The sequence below is a fragment of the Callospermophilus lateralis genome, chromosome 3 (assembly GCF_048772815.1).
Source record: "Callospermophilus lateralis isolate mCalLat2 chromosome 3, mCalLat2.hap1, whole genome shotgun sequence".
Classification (NCBI taxonomy): Eukaryota; Metazoa; Chordata; class Mammalia; order Rodentia; family Sciuridae; genus Callospermophilus; species Callospermophilus lateralis.
In genome coordinates, this window is record NC_135307.1 from 47,703,482 (window position 1) to 47,717,185 (window position 13,704).

Here is a 13,704-nt window from a genome sequence, read left to right on the forward strand (position 1 = left end):
CAAGGCTAGGAAAGTTATGACTAAGTAATGTCTTTCCTATTCCCCTCACCCCTCACTTCTCTTCATGTCCCTTTGCCTACTCTATTTTATTTCTGTTATTCCCCTCCCCAACCTCCCTTGTTTGGGGTTAGCATCCACAAGTCAAAGAGGACATTTGGCCTTTGCTTTGGGGGGATTGGCTTATTTTGCTTAGCATGATATTCTCCTATTCCAGCCATTTACTGGCATATGCCATAATTTCATCCTTCTTTGTGACGGAGTAATATCCATTGTGTATATATACTACATTTTCTTTATCTATTCCTCTGTTGAAGGACACTTAGGTTGTTTCCATAGTTTGGCTATTGTGAGTTGAGCTGCATTTTCCATGGATATGACTGTGTCACTGTAGTATTCTGTTTTTAATGAACCAGGGATTCTTAACTTGAGGTTTTCTGTAGATGCATTTCAGGGTACTAATGAAAATTTAGAGAGAGAGAAAAAAAAAACAAACTCAGATGTGTGGCCATATTGAACCTACCACTCCCTGACATTCAATTTCTTAATTGAGATGTATGAAAATTAGAGGGTCTTAATCTTTTTGTTGGGCTTATATCCCTGTAAGGATTTCATTGAAGTTATGGATCTCCCCAGGAAAATGCACAAAATGCACAGATATTTACTATTTATCAAATATCATCATAGTATCCCACTTCCATGTACTGATTTCTCTTTCAATTAGATAATTAAGACAATTACAAGCATTTTGCAACAGTTAGAGAAATTGTGTAATGAAATGTTCAAAGCATAGTAGATTAAAACAGCAATTAGGAGGGCTGGGTTGTGGCTCAGGGTAGAACAGTTGCCTAGCATGTGTGAGGCCCTGGGTTCAATCCTTAGCACTGCATATAAATAAATAAATAAATAAATAAATAAATAAGATAAATGCCCATTGACATCTAAAAACTATATTTAAAAAACAGCAATTAGTTGTTTCTCATGATTTTGTGAGTTGGCTAGAAGGTATAGGGATAATGTAGTGATTAATATGAAAATTAGCAAAGCTTAAAACTTGTTTCCGTTGATGTAAAGAGTTTGTCAACTCACTACATTTTTCTTAAAGAAACATGGTAATAGAGACACAAACAGTTTAATCAGCTTAATGATTTTGAAATAAACAATGAACTCAATCATCTTCCTAATTTAACAGAATGTTATTAAGGTAATTCTGGACAGTTTTAGTCCATTTTAAACACAATGCTATATTTTTTGTTTTGAGAAATTTTATATCACATTGCCGTATAGCTCAATGAGAACATTCTTTTTTTGTTGTTTTTTTGGTGGGGGGGGATGGTACCGGAGATTGAACTCAAGGACACTGGACCACTGAGCCACATCCTCAGCCCTATTTTGTATTTATTTAGAGACAAAGTCTCACTGAGTTGCTTAGTGCCTCGTTTCTGTTGAGTCTGGCTTTGAACTTGCAATCCTCCAGCCTCAGCAGCCTGAGCCACTGGGATTACAGACCTTTGCCACCGCACCCAGCTGAGAACATTCCTTCTTTATCCTGAGATACAGACCATGGATTGCTATGCTTAACTGAGGAAGCATCAAGACCAGCAAATATTATACCAAATCGAAAACAAATTATATCCGTCAGAATAGGCCATACACTAATAATAAACAATTCCCAAGTTTCAGTAGCTTGAAACAATATGTCAACAGGTTATTTAATTATAATTCCTCAGTTTTTACTTATGTATAAAGTGGAAATAATAATACCTTTGTGTGAAAGCTGTTATGAGGATATAATAAAAAAATATGTGTAAAACTTCTTATTCTCAGTTTCTTCTAGCACTATAGTGGAAATTCAATAAAAAGTTGTTTTGTTTTTTTTTTTTTTGCTTTTCTTTTCCCAGTTGAACAACCCAAAACTGCAGTAACTGGGGATCACTATCTCCAAGAACCTAAGAGATCCTGAAAAGGAAAGAGTCACCTCTGAAATGACTTCCAGTTCAATACTCCAGGCACTGTAAACCTTCTGAAATGGTTATTTTTCAGGGTCCTCAGTTTAGGAATCATGACTCACCCAGACTACCTCAACTTATATTTCTGATGCCTGAAATATCTTTTAACAAGAGACACTTCTGTTTTATGAATAGCAGTAGTGAAGACAGAAGATATGGAGTCAGAAATACTCCATATTGAAACAGTGCCAGACTAACTTAGCGACCCTAGGCAATTCACTTAATCTTTTTACAGATGGTGAAGCACAGTCTTTGTGGTGCACAGTTTTGTTCTCACAAAGAATAACTGTGTAACCACCACTGGAATCAAGGCAGTACAGGTTTATTATCCCCCAATTCCCTCATGCTTAGTTAACCCTTCTTTTCCCTGCTTTCTAGTAACTACAGATCTGTTTTCTGTCGCTATTGTTTGGCCTTTCCCAGAATGTCATATAAACAAAAATCATATAATGTATTCATCAGATTTTTATAGCTGTGGCCCAAATACCTGACAAGAACAATTTAGGATAACTTAGAAGAGGAAAAATTTGAGCTCATGGTGTCAGAAGTTTCATTCTAAGACTGTCTGGTTCCTACACTGTAGATCTAAGGTGAGGAGGGACATCATGGTGTAAAGGCATAGCAGAGAGAAGCTGCTCTGCTCATGGCAAAGTGGAAGTAGACAGGAAAGGAGGAGCCAGTGGACAAGACATCGTTTCCAAGAGTAGGATGCTCCATTGACCTAACTTCCTTCAGTCATGGTCCACCTGCCTATAGTTATCACTCAGTTCATTCAGTCTAGAATGGACTGATTAGCTGTCATCTCATGATCTAATCATTTCATCTCTGAATATTTTTGCATTAACACAGGAGCTTTGGGGGGACACCTCATATCCATATAGTGTATAGCCTTTTGAGTGTGCCTATTTACTTAACATAATGTATTTGAGATTTATCAGTGTTGTTGTGTGTATTCACAGTTCATTCCTTTTATTTCTGATGACTGTTCTACTTTATGGAGATACCATAGTACATTCTCTAGCTGAAGAACAATTTGTATTGTTTCAAGATGTATTTGTGAGTGTGTGTGCTTAGGAATAAAGCTACTAGAAACACACACATGCATTTGTTTTGTGTGTGTGAAAACACTGTATTCATCCCTCTGAGGTAAATCTCTAGGCATATCTGATTTCTGTCCCCTATTTTTCCACTCACAATCATATACTTAGGTACCTTTTGACCTTATTGGTGGGGGGGAAATCTAATGTTCAGAACTACCAATAACAGGAAGAAGAGAAAAAACTTTTTTTTTTTGAGAATGAAATCATAGATAGTAAATGCTTAAGCATGTTCTCCACATATGCTGCGTGCTCGTTGGATGTCTTTTGGAATCATTGTTACACGTTTGGCATGGGTAGCACAAAGATTGGTGTCTTCAAAAAAGCCAACAAGATAGGCCTCGCTTGCCTCCTGCAAAGCACCAATAGTTTCGCTCTGGAAGCACAGATGTGTTTAGAAGTCTTAGGCAATTTCTCGCACCAGACGCTGGAAGGGGAGTCTCCCAACCAGCAGTTCAGTGGACTTCTGATAGAGTGTAATTTCACGGAGTGCCACAGCCCCGGGCCTGGAAAGATGCGATTTCTTCACCCTTCCAGTAGAGGTGCCTGCTTGCGAGTCGGCTTTTGTGGCCAGTGTAAACCTGGGTGCTTTACCACCAGTGGATCTGCGGGGCAGTCTGCTTTGTATGAGCCACGACAGAAAGACCTTCTTACAAGACCTTCTTACTTGCCCGCCATCGGCTGAAGCTCAGGGAGCTAGAGGCGGCGCTGGTGTTAGAGAGTGACAATGGCGCGGAGGCGACTGCGAACACAATTCCGTTTGCTTGTTTTCTAAATACAAATACAGAATGGACTGAAACCCCCATAATTTGCTGCAGTCTGGCTGGGCACAAATCACGGAGCCGCCACAAAGCACTTGTATGTTCAAACAGGAAACTTTATTGCCTGATCTCCAACAGCACTCCACGCACACTCCCCAGGAACTCTCCGGAAGGCCACCCAGGCAGCCCCAACCGGAACCCCCTCCACCGGAACTTCACCAACCAACACGAACTCCCCAGGAAATTCTTGTGAGAACTCCAAAGTAGCGCCTTTCAACCATTACTTCTGGCAAAATGCCAGGGGCCATTGTGGCTCTCAATAATAATTCATATTTTGGGGAATCATGGGAGCCTACCTACCCTGTATTCAGCAGACCACAAAGTTTGGTTCAGGTTCAAAGATGAGCAAGAACAGTAACTTAGACTTCGTTCAATGTTGGTTATTTTTATTCACTCCTAAAGCAGCCACCAATAAGGGAAAAGTTCACACATATAAGGAAGATGTAGGTAGGGAAGTGTGGCTTCCTACTGCATCTCTCACATCCCAAGGAGGAATGCTAGATGTCTAGTTCCTCTTGTTAGCCTTCCCAGAGCGAAATGCTTCACCTGCCTGGAAAAGAGAAGACCTTTATACCCCCCAGTCAAACCAGCACACACTGTGCTCCTCCACACTTAGCAATAATTCTGCACATCATTCATGTGTGATAGTTCTGGGCCTTGAAGTTCTTTCAATGACAACACTGGGGGAAATCCCTTATCAACTCCCACTGTCCAGCAAGTCTGTTGGGGAAGTCCAGCCCTAGCTATCCCATTTTCTTGTCCCATCTGGTCAGTTGTCCCAGCAAACTGTAAGCATTTAAAGTGATCCCAAATCAGAAATTCTTTTATGGATCTTCTAGATATACTCTTAACTATTTAATATATATGAGAATACTTTTAACCAAAAAATATTTAGTAGCCTGAAATACCCTTGTTGTTATACATAGTTATTTTGATTTATCCTAGTTCAGGCACTAATTTGAATAAGTCTCTTCTTTGTTGTTTAGTTACTTCTGAAGGACTGAAATTAATTGTACTAGTTTTTAATATTATGTCTAATTTCTTAAGGAAAATTAAATAATTTGGAAAGTATACCGAAGCCAATCTATGAACATGAGTTATTTTAAACTTAAAGTTTTGAGTTTCTTGTACAGGAGGGTTTACTGCAGTTATTTCCTGCAAAATCCAGTTCAGTGGCAGATTCTAATGGCCTCATCACATTCGAGATTCAGTGGAGTTAAGTGTTACTAGGTTTTCTTTTGCTAGTCAGAGTGAATGGCAATCTTTTTTCAAATAATATCCTTAAGTTCAAAAGCTCATTTCATTCACTGATCTTTTTAAAATTTTTTTTGTAACAGTATTTAAATTTAACAAATTGCTGCATGTGATTTATTTTCAATTTAATTACAGAGCCAAAATGCTACATATAATTATGGATGTAAGTACCAGTCAATTCTTTACCCTGATGGCTTGAGAAAGGCTGTAAAGTGTACCATAGTCTTTCTACATAATCTCCTATGAGCTGTCTTTCCCTGCCATTGAATCAGTGCTGACAAATAAAGTATCAGAATAGTAACTAATAAGGGGTCATGCTTTTGTGCCAAGCCCACCCCTTGCTTCTCTTTCATATTGATGCTAATGTGATGCCTTTTAACACAGTTCAAGAAAATTCATAAAATCAGTCTGCTTAGGAAGAACCTTTGATCAAAGATGGATAAATCACAGTGCCCTAGGAATTAGTTTAAAATAAGTAGCAGTGTGATATATTTCTTTTTGTTATGAGTTAAAGCTCTAAAATGTATTTTTATATTCTAGGGGGGAAAAACTCAGTTCTCTGAAACAAAATGACAAGTAAAAAAGAAAACAAAACAAAAACCTGCCCCACCCATCGGAAACATCAATCTTAATTCTATATTATGCAACTAGTGGGTTCCAAAATAAAGTTTCAGTTCATACCTATTTTCTGAAAGTTAGTCCACACAAGTGAAGTTCTTCCTTGAGTTAGAAGTAATTATATCTTTAAAAATTTTTTTAATTAATTTTTATTATTGCATAATAATTATCATAATAGTAGGACTAGTTGTTACATATGCCTACATGCACACAACATAATTTCATTAATTTTATTGCCAAGTACCTCTTCTTTCTCTCTCCTCTTCCCTTCTCCTACTTTCCTTCCTTTATTCTACCGGTATCCCTTCTATTTTATTAGATCCCATGCCTTTTCCCCTTTTTTTGCTCTCTAGCTTCCACATTAGAGGCCTTACGTATTCTTAATATTATATATTTGTATATACATATAATCATGCAATATTACATAATGTTAAATAAATATATATCTTACTACAGTACATATGCAGGGGTCATTTTTACTAGCTGTGAGGTCTTGGGCAGGTTAATTAGCTATTCTGAGTCTCAGTTTCTTCATCTATAATTTACTCACTTGTTTATTTATTTGTTTACACTACTGGGGATGGAATCCAGTGACTTGTCTATGCTAGGCAAGTGCTCTAAGCTGAGCTACATCCTTAGCCCTTTAAAAAAAAATTTATTTTGACACAAGCTCTCACTAAGTTGCTGAGGACAGCTTCCAACTTGTGATCCTCCTACATCAGCCTCCCAAGTAGCTGGGATTACAGGCCTGCACCAGCATACCTGCTCTTCATCTGTAATTCTGAGATGACAGTCTTGGGATTGTTGTGTGGATTAACCAGATATGTGTAATAGCCCTCAGTGGAGTGCCTGGTGTGTAGTAATGACCAACAGTGGCAGTTGATACTGTTAATTTATATTGAACTTTCCTTTACTGCTTTTTTTTCCCACTTCAGTCCCTGCAGCCAGACAAATATTATATATTTATGGATTGCTTATGTATCAAAAGTTTTGGTGTTGGCAGAACCTTGTTTCTGTGGCTGTGAACCCTGGGGAATTCTGGCTTTGCTGACCCTAGCAGCCCTGTTAGGGTCAGCTCCTTTCTCTGTCCCTGTGATATGATTAAACACATCTCCCAAAGTTCATGTGCAATGGTGTTGACAGGTGGGACCTTTAGGAGATGACCAGGTCAAGAGGGCCCTCCCCTCATAAATGGATTAATGCCATTATCACCGTGGTCAGTAGGTTATCACTGGTTAGTGAGTCCCTGAGAAAAGGACAATTCTGTCCACTTCCCTTCTCTCTCACTCTCAAATGTGCTCTCTTGCCCTCCTGCCTTCCACTGTGGCAAAATGAGGCACAAAGGGCCTGGCCAGATGTGGGTTCCCTGACCTTAGACTTCTCAAAACTAAAAAGTTAATCTCTATTCTTAGAAACCATGCAGTCTAAGGGTAGTTCTTTTATAATAGCACAAAATGGACAAAGACAACCTGATTGTTTTTTATACAACAAGAATACTTTCATAAGAGCTTAAATCAATCTTTAGTATGAATAGGTATACTTGAAGCTTATTATAACTACCAATTTAAAGAAACTAAGGAAGATTTCATAAAATAAATCATAAATCATACTTCAGTGTCTCCTATTTTCTTTGCTTTATATTTTTTTCCTATGCTAATGCATTTCTAAAAGAAAATTTGGGATTCTTTTGGTTCTAAAGTGACAAAATGAGCTCTAAAAGGCTACTCTCTTCTATTTCAGTCTGGAAGGAATTCAAACAATGAGAAAAAGGAAAAGGAAGGAAGAAGAAAGGAAGCTGGAATTGGATGGAGAGGTTCACCAAAGACTAGTGCCCACTGATTTTTCTGTTGTTGTTGTTGTTGTTATTATTGTTTTTTGTGGTGCTGGAAATTAAACCCAAGGCCTCAAGCATGGTAGGCAAAAATCTGCAACTGAGCTATATCCTCAGTTCTGACTTTGTTTTTTAAACCACTTTGTTGACTACAGTTTATACACCATAAATTTTTTTCCATCGTAAATACATAATTCAGTAGCTTTCTTTCTTTATTGGTGCCAGTGAACCCAGGGGTGCTTAACTATTGAGCCACATCCCTACCCCTTTTTATTTTTTATCTTGAGACATGTTCTTCCAAAGTTGCTTAGGGTATCACTAAGTTGCTGAAGCTAGTTTTGAACTTGCAATCCTCCTGCCTTCCAAGTCACTGGGATTACAGGTATGTGCTACAGCACCCTGCTCAGTAGCTTTAGTATATTTTCAGAGTTGTACAGGTATCATAACAGTCAAGTTTTTAGAACATTTCCATCAGCTCAAAAAGAAACCTCACATCTATTAGTAGTCATTCACCCTCAGCCCTAATCAATCATTAATCCGCTTTCCCTCTTTATAGATTTACCTATTCTAGGCATTTTATTTAAATGGAATAATGCAACAAGTAGTTGTTTGTAATCTCGCTTCTTTCATTTATCATAACATTTTTCATTCTTTCATTTGTTGATTGATTTTGATGCTGGGGATCCAACCCAGAACCTTGCACATGCTAAACACGCACTCTACCACTGAGATACATCCCCAGCACCCATTTTTTTTTAGGAAAATTTTATACCTTTATTTTCATTTTCAGTGAAAATGTCAGATTTTAAGTATCTGCTGAAAAAACTGAGATACAGTACTGAGATGTGAAATATAGTACTTTATAACAAAATCTGCACATATCAGTGCATTTCAATCAAACCCAAGTGATTGAATAAAAGGAGGAAATAATGTGATGCATACGGTAGAACTGACCTTCAAAGGGCTAGCAGAGTTTCTTGGTACTAATATTAGTTGAGAAAAATACCTTGGATAAAGGAATTAGAAATGGTAGAGAAGAGAGGTTCTTTCCTTGGACAATTATAATACAGCTTAGGGTCCTAGAATGTGAAATATAGTTCTGAAAGTTTCCACAGATAAATTGATAACTCGTATAAGATATCATCACAAAGTGCCCAAAGAAGGATGTATGAAAACTATTAGGGGGACAACCCCATCTCCCATTTTTCCTTTCCATACTCAAGGGCTGTGCCCTTCTTTAGTATGTCCTTCTGTTGTCCTTTCCAATGGGAAATAGATCTGATTAGCCAACCTTCACTGAGATGTTAACTGAATGACTATTGTTTTCACTCTACCTATTGATATTTTTATTTTGTAATACTTAATATTTTTATTTTTTAATATTTTTTAATACTTTAAATATTTTATTTTTTAATACTTTAATGACTATTGTTTTCACTCTACCTATTGATATTTTTATTTTTTAATATTGATATTTTTATTTTTACTTTTTAATACTTAATACTTGCAATAACTATTGTTTTCACTCTACCTATTGATATTTTTATTTTTTAAGACAATATTTAATTCTAAGAAATCATTGTAAATCTGAGGGGTTTTAGCCATCATAAAATATAGTTAAGGGAAATATTTGGTACAGAGGAATATTTCTTTTTGTATCCATTTTATTTGCATACAGAATTTTTTTTTTCAGTTTAAGGGATTGAGCCCAGGGCCTCCCACATGCTAAGAAAGTGCTCTATCACTGACCTATATACCCAGCCCTTTTTATTTTATTTTGAGACAGGGTCTCACTAAGTTGCCCAGGTTGACCTCAAACTTGTGATCCTTCTGCTTCAATGTCCTAAGTAGCTACAATTGCAGGCAGGTACCACTGCTTCTGGTACAACTGTTTTTTTGTTTTTTTTTTTAAATACAATTTCAAAATATTTATTCTAAAATATGAGCAGACAACATTTTCTAACTCAATTAGTTCCCAAAGCAACTTACTTATTTCTGAGGCAAACTGTGACTTAATCAAAGATTTATAATTATAACATATTTAGACAATCATATGACATCACTGTTTAACAACTGTGTGAACTACACGGAGTAAGAGTTGGACCTGGTCACATCAGTGGGAGCTGGGGATGGAGGGCAACATTCTGTCATTGTCCTCTAAAGGAAAGGTCCGGGTCAGGCACTTGCCTCTTTGTGTCTTAGGTGAGGAATGAGTGCAACTGTCAGCTGTCTCCAGGCAGGAACTGGCACAGCTGGCAAAAGGAGGAATTGACAGCTAATGGACAACAAACCAACGTGGAGTCACGAGGTATCCCTCACTCTGGACTCTGGACCTGTGAGCCTCTGTTTTTGTCCAGTGAGTCTCTCAAGGTCTAAGAGAGGATGTTAAATTTCTAATATTAATATAGAAATGGATGCACTGGATCATATCTAATGACATCTGATACTAATATCTAATAAAAACCTGATAGATGAGAGACTGAAGAAAAAACGTGTACAATCTAGTACCACAGTGTTCCTGATTTTTTAACGAAGTATCTGGCGTTTTCATTTTGTGTCATTTTGGAAAGCTCTGTCACACAAAGGTGTAGAACTAGTGGCTAGAAGTCATAACTGGGTTGGGAGGGAACAACACCACCAGATAAAGGGCAAGCTTGTAGGAAAGGTCTTTCCTTTACTTTGAGGGTACATTTTATTTTGTTTACTTTTTGCTATTAAAAGATATGAATAAAATTAACCAAGCCCATTTGGAATGTTGTAGGAGAGATCCAGAATGGGCACAAGTTCTCCCAACCCCATCTAGATCTTCCTTACTCTTGTCAGCAAGCATCAAGGAATAAGCAGCACAGAAAGGGAACTCTTGGTATTATTTGGTGATGAGAACAACTTACTTGTTTGTGGTTTGACTAACAGAACCAAATTATAAGTGCAAGTCTGAAAGATCCTTAATTGAATAAAAAACTACAAAAGTGAGAAGTCCTCACATAATACATGTCTATTAATAACATTTACTTTATTATTTAAGTAACATTGAACATACTTATTTTCAAATATATTAATTCAGAATAAAGTCTTAAAAATCCATCTAAAGTCCAACATTCCAATAATAATATTTAGTATTTTGGGTGCCAGCAAATCATTCTGCTTCCCTCCAAGGTAGCTAGCTGATAAAATTCCAATTCATCTTAGCAAGTTAAGAATGGAATTATTCACCTGGAACTCTATGTTTTTTAACTGTTCAAGGTGCTTCTCCAAGCATTCTTCTCCTAATACAGACGAATTTATAGTTAGGACATCATGGTGAAGATACTATCCCTGATTTTCCTGGTCACAAAGAGATCATCCTTCAGTCTATGTTGAACATTTTAGTTCTAAATCTTTGTTTGGTACTAGTATTAAACTGAGGGGTGCTCTACCACTGACATCCCCAGTCCTTTTTATGTTTTTATTTCAGGAGAGAGTTTCACTAAGTTGCTGAGGCTGGCCTTGAACTTGCAATCCTCCTGCCTCAACTCCTGAGTTCCTGGAATTGCAGACATGCACTGTGCCCAGCTTTAGTTCTACTCTACCATGACATAAATAACATGGAAAAAGCTATGTTGGAAATTGCATTTTTCTTCTTTCTGCCATCTTTCCTTGTCATCTAAAAGGTGATAAATGTATTATATCAACTTATTAGGAGAATTGAGGAATGTACTGATATCTTGCTACATGTTGGCATTTCTAAATATTTAAGACTGTATTTGCTCTAAAAGGGAAATGTCACTATGATTTTCAACCCCTCCCAGGTATTTCTTAATCAACAACCTTGGTTAGTCACTTTCACTCTCTTTGAGGTCTAAGTGGGTAATGGAGGGGGTTAAGCTATGCGCCACAGGCCAAGCTTCACTGTTTTATTAGAAGAACTTTTGTTGGAATACAGTTACACCCATTAATTTATTTGTTGTCTGTGTTTGCTTTTACAGTTCAACAGCAGAGTTGAGTAGTAGAGATAAAGACCATATGTCTTGCAAAGTAAAAAAAAAAAAAAAAGATTCAAGCAATGGAGCTCAGTGGTAAAGCACTTGCCTATCATGTGCAAGGTGCTGTGTTTGAACCCCAGCACCACCAAACAAAACAACCAAAAGGGAAGAAAAAGCTAACCCTTACTTTGTTCATAATCTACTCCATGCTGTCTTACTCTCTCTGTTTAAAAAGAGAAGCAAAATATGTCCAGTTTCAGAAGAAAGATAATGTGAAATAAGCCACATACAGCGGTTTTGTCCATTTACTGTTGTCATTCATCCATTGAAATAAGTATACTCATCTCATCCTTCTATTCCCAGACAAGTGGAAAGAGTAAAACATTGCACAAGATGATTCAATTTAATATCACTTTTTAAACTGAAGAGTCTTCTCACGGTATAAGTCATTTTCAACCTTAAACTGTTGAGGCAAATTAGAAATAAAACTCCTTGTTGTCAATCAGTGTTTTCTTTATATTTCTTTTAAAAGTATAAAGCAAGGGTTTGGGACTTCAAACTTTAGTGTACTCTAGTAGAGATTGATTTGTCACTCATCTAGCTAGCTAGCTAGCTTCTAGCAATTTGGCAGTGAATGTGCATAGAGGCAGGAAAAATACCAAACAAATTCACTAAGTTCAGATATTTATAAATAATTAGCATTTATTTGTTTTATATTTCTACTTATTATACAAATCCCTGTCAGTTAAGATAGTTATTTTACATATATGTTTTAATAGACTTTTCTTTAAAAAAAAATTTAGTCAGGGACTCAGACTCAATATTTTCACTTGTGTTACCTATAATTAAAACTGCTAGAAAATCCTCACGTTGCTAATGGTTTTTCACATCAGAAACATCACAAGAAATTGTGGCTTAATGACTTCACACACACCCCTTTTCCCTTACTACTGTTGCAGTTCATCTTAGGTTATAAAAGAATAGACTCACCCTCCAGGACAAAACTTTTCTGAGGCATGTAGGACTTTCAGTGCAAACAAACAAACAAAAACAGAAGGAAAATGTAAAATTATAAGGTATTGCATAAGTGATATTGCATTTTGATTTTTCAGAATCTGTCTAATCTCATTTTTGTCTTGAATTATCTATATTATTTAGAATAAGATGTTTGATATTTTCATATCAAAATGAAAATATCAGTATCTATCTTACATCTGTATTTTGGGGGAGAGAAGGAGTTTCAACTAATAATCTTATATACAGAGGATTTCCTTAGCTCTAGCCTCTCTTAATTAATACAATGGCACATTTAAAAAGTGAAACATTGGGCTTCGGGTATAGCTTAGAGGTAGAGTATGTGTGGAGCATACATAAGGGCCTTGGTTCAATCCTCTCTGGTCTGGGGGTGGGGTGGCTGAAGGTAGAAGCAAAAAATTGAAATTGGGGATATCTAACTTTATTGTCTTCTAAATCATTTTTTGCCAAGATATCTAACTTTATTGTCTTCTAAATCATTTTTTGCCAAGACTATTAAACTACTCTTTTTTCACTGAACTGAAATGGCATATTTATCATATGAATTTGGATCTATTGTTGAACTTGCTAATGAGTTCTTTGTTTATTCTAGCTATGTACCATTATCATATTTGTGATCACAGTAACTTTATAGTAGGTTTTATATTTGGGATATATTTTGCCCTTTTCAAAATCATTTTCTGGTAATTCTAATATATCTCTATGTATCCGTCTCTCTATATATTTATATATTTCAGTTCCAGGAAAATCTTGTTGAATTTTTTAGTGGAATTGATTAGATATGTATTTTTATTTTTAAGAAAGTGACATTTTTAATCATGTCATCTTGCCATCCAAGCCACATTATGCCTTCACATTTATCCATGTCTTATGTCCTATAGAAAATGTTATGATTTTTATCTGTAGGGTTTTTTATTTTTTGGTGTGTGTGTGTGTGTGTGTGGAGTTGAGGTTCTGGGTATCAAACCCTGGACCTCAAGAATGCCAGACAAGTGCATAGCTTCTTTTTGTTCAACTTATATGTGGATATATTTTATTTCATTGTCTTGTGCACTAACATTATCTGAATCTAACTCTTAT

The 13,704-nt window shown here is 36.4% G+C and overlaps 1 pseudogene; it reads right to left on the reverse strand.

Moving 5' to 3' along the window:
- Positions 1 to 3,326: 3,326 nt before the first annotated feature.
- The window catches only part of LOC143394626 (histone H3.3A-like), a 38,546-nt pseudogene continuing 28,168 nt past the window's right edge, over positions 3,327 to 13,704 (reverse strand).